Source organism: Pistacia vera, unplaced genomic scaffold, assembly GCF_008641045.1.
Source record: "Pistacia vera cultivar Batoury unplaced genomic scaffold, PisVer_v2 Contig301, whole genome shotgun sequence".
Classification (NCBI taxonomy): Eukaryota; Viridiplantae; Streptophyta; class Magnoliopsida; order Sapindales; family Anacardiaceae; genus Pistacia; species Pistacia vera.
Window position 1 is genome coordinate 626,302 of NW_022196115.1, and position 9,487 is coordinate 635,788.

The 9,487-nt window shown below is 37.3% G+C and overlaps 1 non-coding gene across 1 annotated transcript; it reads left to right on the forward strand.

Moving 5' to 3' along the window:
- The first annotated feature begins 8,805 nt into the window (after window positions 1–8,805).
- Window positions 8,806–8,912, forward strand: LOC116135653. The gene has a single exon (XR_004128936.1). It is a non-coding gene; the product is annotated as a small nucleolar RNA R71 (small nucleolar RNA).
- Window positions 8,913–9,487: the final 575 nt, after the last annotated feature.

A 9,487-nucleotide genomic window follows, 5' to 3' on the forward strand; every position in this document is an offset into this window, starting at 1 on the left:
TTTCTGACTCTTCCAGCCTAGTTGATAAAGCTAAGTGGTTGGAGTTTTTCCACTCAACCGAGAAGCTTTTTCCCAGCATTTTTACACATATTAATTCAGTCCCTTCAGGATCTAATATGATGCATGCTTGATTTTGGAAATGTAGAGAATAGCCCTTCTCTAACATGTGCCTAACACTTAATAAGTTTTGGCTAATCCTAAGCACATACAATACATGAGAAATGATCTTGATACCTGACCAGGTTTGGATAGCAACATCTCTTATGCCTTTGACCTCCATGAACTCACCATTTCCTATTTTAACTCTGGAACAATATGAGCTGTCCAAGTTAATGAAACTTTGCAGGTCTGTAGCCATATGGTTGGTGCACCCACTATCAATTAGCCAAGCTTCATTGCTGGTTTGAGCCGTGTAACAGGTGGCCACAAAAAGTTGTTCAGCCTCTTGACATTGTTGCTAGTCTTCTTCAACCCGAGTTTGCTGTGTTGGCTGGCTTCCCTTATTCTTACAAACCTTCTTAATATGCCCAAATTGTTTACAACTTCTGCATTGTATCCATGGTCTGAACTAGCACCTCCTCTCCGAGTGTCCTTTCTTTTTACAGTGAGTGCAAGCTGGAAATTCCTTCACTCCACCTGACTTCTCCCACTGATTGCTACTATTTTCTTTCCCCTTTTTATCCCCAGCATACCTCATAGTTTGTCCTTGTGCAGCTTGCCTTTATGGTTTGCCACCATTGCTCCCTCACTTGTATCTTCTTGCCTCAAGAGCCTTCTTTGCTCTTGAGCTTGGAGAGCATGAACAAGCTCAGTCAATGTGATCTGAGTCATGTCCTTAGAGTCCTCAAGGGAAGAGATTTTGGACTTAAATCTCTCTGGCAAGCTCACCAAAACCTTTTCCACCACTCTTCTATCTGTCAACTCCACTCCTATAAGCCTTATTTTGTTGACAACACTCATTAATCTATCAAAATAATCCTTGACTTTTTCTGATTCCTGCATCCTTTGCATCTCAAATTCTCTCCTTAGATTAAACACCTGCATGTTCCTTGTTGTGGTGCTGCCCATATACTCCTCTCTCAGCTTATCCCATGCTTCCTTTGGGGTCTCATACGCCATGATCCTTGTGAATACAAGGTCAGTCACAGCTGCATGAATGTGAGAGAGAGCTCTCGGTGCTTTGGCTGTTTCTTCCTTATGCAATCTCATTTGATTCAAAGTGGGATTCTATCCTAATGGAGGTGGCTGCCTGTTTTCATCCACGTACTGCCACAGTCCTTTTCCCTGGAGGAAGGCCTTCATTTTAACAGCCCATATGTGGTAGTGTTCCCCATTGAACACCGGTAGTGCCATCAAAGCAGATTGGGTTGCCATGTCTCTGTTTTGTGTCTATCGCAGAGAAGAAAGATGGGAAGATGCAGGCTAGTCTTTTTGCTGCAAATGGAGGATGTTCTTGAGTTGTCGTTGATGATTGGTTGCAATAGGTTTTAGATTTTTGTAAGTGGCTCTGATGCCATTTGATGGTTCTTGGCCAGAGAATACAAAAGAAAGATAAAGAGAACTTAGAGCATATATGCGAAAATCTATGGTTTTCATTGAAGTTGATCAATATAAACATTAGCTTAACAACTTTCTGCTGATTCAACAACTACAGTAGACATTACAAATTTAAATTTAAAACTTAACAACTAATATTTCATACAAAATACACACCATAATACTGACTTAATTACACTTAAGCCATTCAACTACAATACACTAAAAATTACAGCCATGCACGTTGGACCACTGCAACAAACTATCTTCAACAGGCTTAAAAAACAATTCCAACTAAACCTGCAATGTTGATGCATTTCCAGCAAAGTATCACTGCATCAACAATTTCTCTACCTGGAACTCCTCTAATATAAACCTGTTCATCCTTAAGGAGACCTCAATGATTTTGACATCATATGCTGCTTCGACAATAAGTCAGCAATAACTTGTCATCCAAATAAGCATGATTTTTTGAGAATCATGTTTCTTGTAGATGAATCGCTAGCATAACCTTGACCTAGCATCCAATCTAGTAATACGAGGAGCAACTCTTTCTTTTCAGGTTCCGTAATCCCTGAGAATAAAAGAGAGTAGAAAAAAGTTTAAAGAGTATGTAATGTCCTAAAAGGTCAACTGCAGAACTTTGAGAACATGCATTAGTGCATGATTATTCTAGTGTACAACTACTTCTGACAATAAATGCATATTCTTGTGTCCACAAGAAAATGGGAGAAGGTGACAGGCTATTCGCAAGTAATAAAGCTCGAGTAAACGAGTGTCGAATCCCAAGAGAACTACTTACCAAGTACCAAACTAGTATATCTTATTGCTATTTGATGAAACATAATTTTAAGAATGAATTTAATGAAAAAAAAATATAAACTAAAAACTAAATAAAAGCAAAATTTTATAAATACTTTGGTAGAGAAATCAATATGACTAAACCTAGGGCACATATTTCACACCAATTTAATTCTATGCATTGACAATTGTTGCTAACCTAATTAAGCTTATTCTAAAGGCCAAACTCCCTAATATTCCACTAACTTTCTCTCGAACAATTAGCGAATTAACCCTTAAGCAACAACCCAAAATATCTCTAAGTTGAATTTAGAAGCTAAGAGATCATTAAGTTCTATGGAATTTACCAGAGCCTCACAGATCGCGGTAACCTATCTCTAGCGTTCACTCAATCTATGGTTTTATTACCTTAGACTAATCAGGTTTCATCTCTTGATCTCAACCCAACCTATAAAATCATTCAACTCTCGGGCCCTTAAGAATTGAAAGCATTATGCACAATAATAAAACTTAGAATTAAAAGCTCAATAAGAATTAACAACAATTTAAGTCAACACGTATTCATAAATTGGGCTACATCTTAGCCCTAGAAAAGAGATTTAGTTCATAAATACAGTAATGAAAACAACCATTGTATTTAATAACATGAGTTCAAGAAAGAAAAATAGAAAAACTTCTCTAATTTGTGAACAAGAATTGCAAGAATTCCGATCTCCAAAGCAGTAGCCGTCCTTTCTCCTCCTTCCAATCCCTTAAAACTAATAAAAAATCCTTATTTATAGTGCTAGGGTTTAGAGGTTACTTAGGAAAAGAATTAAAATCCTTAACCCACTCAAATTCGGATTAGGAGAATGCAATAACCCAAACAGGTCCGAGACCCATCGCTGCGGCGATGAGAAACGATCACTGTGGCAATCGTTCTTTCTGTCCCCAGAGTCCGTGAACTTCAGAATTTGGTAAAGTCATCAACACAAACTTTGTATCTCTTTGAATAAGATTTCCAACGCCACAAGAATCGTCAAATTCTGATTACCACAGCTCAAGTTATGATCAAAATATCGAAGCATGCTCATCTTGAAGGATTTCCAGATTTTAAGTTGTAGTTTCGACGTGTCACAACTTTCTCGTTTCAACTCCGATTCTTGCACCGTTTGTTCCTACTCGTCACGAATTCCATCAACATCATTCTTTTTTCTTCAAATATCAGTTTGAACCTGAAAATACTCAAAATACACCCGTGATCCCATAAAAGGTATTTATCCAATAATAAATTCAAATTCCAACAATTAAACACCTTTTTCCACAAATAATCCAATTAAATCACTAATAAAATGTATACTTTCAAGCTTTTATCACAACCCCCAACCAGATTTTTGCTAGTCCCTAGCAAAATAAGCGATAAAATAAGTCTCTAAGCTTGAAAAGAAAACAACTAATTAAAACCTAAATCTAAATTATCCTAAATCACTTTCGTAGATTGACACGATTGCATTTAGCGTATGCAACAAGCCTTTAAACCCCTAGGTGGCCCTAGTTGGACGAGTTGTAGTCTCGTGAGGGTTTCCAGCGATGATACCCACAAACATCCACACTAAATGTATCCTAACTCCAAAAGTAACAAAAACATAAACACATAAAAAAAAAAACACACAAACAAAAAAGTCTTGGATCAATTCATAAAGACGTCTCAAAAATTGCATATACACGAAACAAATAGATTAATTAAAAATCACTTAAACTCACAGACAATGCAAACATCAATTTCATTTTTGTTATCAACCCTAGAACATCCATACATCCACAAACCATTAGTCTACAAACCCGGATGATTTTATGCACAACATTCATGAACAAAATTTTGATCTCAATATTTGGGTTATGACTTATAGGTGAATCATGGAATCAAACTCCATACGCTCACTTTTCAAACCACTCTCCACTAATGTAGAAATTCACACTACCTTGGATCAATAGGTCTTTGTAAAGGTTGTAACTTTAGGCCCGGGTATGGGTTCACGAAAGAACGGAAAGGGAATTCAACAAAAATCAAATTGAGAGACTTAATCTTCATTCATTCTTATTACTGTCATACAAAAACACTACCCTTTTTCACTCAGTAGCTTCCCAACCTTTATGAAGCTCTTTCTTTTCGACAGTAATATAAACCCATTTGCATAATTTCAAATCTTCACAATGCTTTTCAATGCCCACTTTTCTTTTCTTTCTCTTTTTATTTTATTTTTTCAGTTTTTTTTTTCATTTTTTTTATACAAAGAAAGTAGAAAATACACACTCAGCCCCACTGATTTTACAAGCATTCCACAACCCCCAACCAATTTCTTTGCATAAACCTAGGTTGTGGCAAAACTACACTTCCTCACCAACATTCGTAATAAGCTTGAATTACAGTTAAGTCTCTTAAAGATAAAATGGGTAGGATTGTGTTTTAGGCTCATCATTAGGGTAGGGTAAAAATTAAGTTCAAAGAAAGAAAAATAAGGCTAAATTGTGTTTAAAAAGGCTTAAAGGCTTAACTAGTGATAATGATAAAAAGGGTCGGCTTGAAAGGCTCAATCAGTCTAAAAACAGTCTAAATCATTTCCTAAGTGATGTGAACTCTAGGATTTCACCTCGAGTGGTTGTCAAATAAGTTCTAGAGTTTGTTGAGATCGTAAAAATGTCCATGAAATATTCACACATAAAACGTCTCTAAGTAAGTAAACTTAACCACTTTCAATCTACAAACCGCTAGGGTCTCAAAATAAATGTCATTAATATTCACAATCATCCGTAATTAAAGGCAAAAATTAATGTCCTCTACTTGTTACATGTTATTGCAACCATATTCCTATCATAGACCTATAAATTAATCCAATAGAGAAAAAAAAACTCACACAATAAAACAAAAAAAATATAAAAGAAAAAAAAAATCTGCTCCTTAAATCCATATGTCTATAATTTGCAAAAAGGTGTGAATTCCTACCCCCAACCTTAAAATCAACATTGTCCCCAATGTACAAATGTAAACAAAAGGAAATAGAGAAAAAGAAAAGTTACCCCCCTTGGCAATAGTGAAGTGCGAATACGCGTGACAATTCGATCACCAACTCATTTCATTCCATTGTTGCCTTTTAATTTTGTCAAAACAAAGAAGCCTGCGGTGCACCTCATTGGAAACACACATCACGTGTTAAATTTATGAATTTAGAGAAACAAACACAACATCAAAATTCTTTACACTAAACAGAAAAAAAAAATAAAAAAAATAAAAAAATAAAAAAATAAAAATAAACGTACTTGAAAATTAACACCTGCAAAATAACACACTAATCAATAAAAGAAAAAAAAATAAAATAAAAAGCTTGGGTTGCCTCCCAAAAGTGCTTGGTTAAAGTCGTAAGCTTGACTTTTCATTTTCTTCAATCTGGATCATCTAGGAGAATCCAAGCCCTCGTATCCTTAATTTCACCATTCACATAGGGCTTTAATCGTTGTTCATCTACCATCTCAAAGTCAACCTCCATAGTCCTAGAGTTGACTAACAACTCTCTAGGGGTGAATTAGGGTGGTTTTCTTCTAAATTTTTATTCACTATGTTATTAAGGATACTAATCTCAAAGCATGTGACAAAGTCGGATGGACGCTTCTTAGCATAAAAAACATTAAACTCTACTTGCTTATTTTCTACCCTTAAGATTAGTTTCCCTTGATGAACATCTATCAATGCTCTACTCGCTGCTAGAAAAGGTCGTCCTAGGATTAAAGGCATTTCCCGATCTTCCTCCATATCTAACACTATGAAATCTACTGGGAAAATCAATTTGTCTACCTTAATCAAGACGTCTTCTACCACCCCCCTAGGATATGTTATTGATCGATCTGCCAATTGGACAGACACAGTGGTTGGCTTCACTTCTCCTAATCCAAGCTTCCTGTAGATGGAAAACGACATTAAGTTAATACTTGCCCCTAAATTACATAACACTTTATTAAAATAACAACTACCAATAATACAGGGGATAGTAAAACTCCCTGGATCTCGTAGTTTAGGTGGTAGTTTCTTTTGAATCAACGCACTGCATTCCTCTGTGAGCATAACTTTCTCGTGTTCCTCGAATTTTGGCATGCTGTCGTAGGCACCCAGAATTAAAACCTTCCGAACCTAACTACTGAATTGTAAATAGGGTAAGCAAGGGTCGATCCCACGAAGAGTGTCTAGCCGAATTTTCTTTGATGTGAAAAAGGCTGGGGGGTTTGTGTAAAAACAGAAAACAATCTCAGCAAAAACAAAAACAATTTAATTCGAATTCAATCAAAATGACGAACTTGGTCTCTGTCAACATCCACCATCGGAATCTTACAACTAATCATTGATGCAAAGATAATCAATNAAGTTATGGATTTAGAGAAACAAACACAACATTAAAATTATTTACACTTAAAAAAAAATAAAAAAATTAAACATACTTGAAAATTAACACATGCAAAAATAACACACTAATCAATAAAATAAAAAAAAACTTGGGTTGCCTCCCAGAAGCGCTTGGTTAAAGTCGTAAGCTTGACTTTTCGTTTTCTTCAATCCGGATCATCTAGGAGAATCCAAGCCCTCGTATCCTTAATTTCACCATTCACATAGGGCTTTAATCATTGTTCATCTACCATCTCAAAGTCAGCCTCCATAGTCCCAAAGTTGACTAAACAATTCTCTAAGGGTGAACTAGGGTAGTTTTCTTCTAATTTTTTATTCACCATGTTATCAAGGACACTAATCTCAAAGCATGTGTCTAAGTCATATTGATGCTTCTTAACATCAAAAACATTAAACTCTACTTGCTCATCTTCTACCCTTAAGATTAGTTTCCCTTGATGAACATCTATCAATGCTCTACCCGTTGCTAGAAAAGGTTGTCCTAGGATTAAAGGCATTTCCCGATCTTCCTCCATGTCTAACACTATGAAATCTACTGGGAAAATGAATTTGTCTACCTTAATCAAGACGTCTTCTACCACCCCCCTAGGATATGTTATTGATCGATCTGCCAATTGGAGAGACATAGTTGTTGGCTTCACTTCTCCTAATGCAAGCTTCCTGTAGATGGAAAACGGCATTAAGTTAATACTTGCCCCTAAATCACATAACACTTTATTAAAATAACAACTACCAATAATACAAGGGATAGTAAAACCCCCTGGATCTCGTAGTTTAGGTGGTAGTTCTTTTGAATCAGCGCTCTGCATTCCTCTGTGAGCATAACTTTCTCGTGTTCCTCGAATTTTCTCTTGTGTGTGAGGATCTCCTTCAGAAACTTTGCATACTTCGGCATTTGTTCTAGCATATCAACAAAAGGGATATCAATATGTAAATTTCGAAACATGTCAATAAACTTACCGAATTACTTATCGAGCTTCTGATTTTTCAACCGTTTTAGGTACGGAAGGTTTGCTTGGCTTGAAGGAAGTTTCTGCTCAAATGCACGCTCGTCGCAGCCACCAGCTTCATCACCGCGGCGATGAGTTGAAACTTCTGACCCATTCGGAGCAAGATCACGCTTGCCGCGGCCACCGGATTCATCACCGCAGTGATCGTCCCTGTTTCTGACGAACTTCTCTGCATTCTCATGCTCACCGCGGCCACCGTCATCACAGCCATGGCGATCGTCCTTCTGCTCATCCTTCAAGTCTTGTTCTTACCTCTATTTTTCACCCTCTGAATTTTCCAAACTTCGTCCACTCCTCAAGGTGATTGCATACGCTTGTTCCTTGGGATTTTTCTCTGTACCACTCGGCAAAACTCCTTGAATTCTTCCCTCTAATATGTTGTGAATTTGCCCAATTTGAGTCTCAAGGTTCCTAATAGAGGCTGATTGATTTTGAACCAGGATGTCAGTCTTCTCAAACCTCTTGCTTGTCTCTTCAATGAACTTGGTCAACACATTCTCTAAATTAGATTTTGGCTCTTGAGTTTGAAAAACAGGAGGTTGTTCTTACTCATTGTTGTTACTCCATGAAAAGTTCGGGTGTTTCCTCCATGCTGGATTGTATGTATTGGAATATGGATTCCCTTGCCCCCTTTGGAAATTATTGACGTAATTGGCTTATTTAGGCTGAGCAAATGGGTTCCCTTCTTGGCAATCCTTCGATGAATGATTTTCTGCACAAAGGTCACATGTTAGAGAAGAAGATTCAATTACATTTATTTTCAACACATTACCTAATTGCTTCTGGATGTTCAAAAGTTGAGCAGCTATTGCAATGTAACTGTCAACTTTGGGCACTCCTGCTGATTTCCTTGTTGAAGTTCTCTCTGGAGTCCTCATATAGTTATTGTTCGCCATCACCTCAATCAGATTGTTTGCATCCTCTGGTGTTTTATTGTTCAAGGCTCCCCCACTTGCAGCATCAATCATAGCTTGAATAGTCGGTAGCAACCCTTGGTAGAAAGTTTGCACTTGCGACCAAATTGGTAAACCATAGTGAGGGCACCTCCGTAAGAGATCTTTATACCTTTCCCATGCTTCATACAATGACTCCAAGTCTTGTTGGTAAAAGTTGGTAATCTCACTTCTCAACTTGGCAGGTGGAAAGTATTTAGTGAGGAATGCTTGAGCTAACTCGTTCCATGTTGTGATGCTCCCAGATGGCAAAGAAATCAACCAAGCCTTAGCTTTATCCCGAAGAGAGAATGGGAAAAGCCTTAGCCTAATTGTGTCATCAGAGACTCCATTATGTCTGAATGTGTCGCACAACTCCAGAAAATTAGCGATATGCAAGTTGGGATCATCATTAGCCAACCCAGCGAATTGAACCATCTGCTGAATCATTTGAATGATGACTGGCTTGATCTCGAAATTATTTGCTTGAACTGGTGGTCTCCTGATGCTAGAATAGCACCCATCAATAGTAGGACTAGAATAGTCCTTCAATGCTCTCTGAACCACTACTGCTCCACCATTTGCATTTCCCCCTAAAGTATCCTCATTCTCATTCTCTTGATTTCCCATATTGGGATTCACAATTCTTGTGTTAGCCATTGATTTTTCAGAGTTAGCTTGCCTCTTTTCTTTCCTCAACTGTTTAGCGGTTCTCCCGATCTCAAAATCTAGTGAATTAAGATCACCACCACCTCTTGAACGTAGACTCTCTAGAT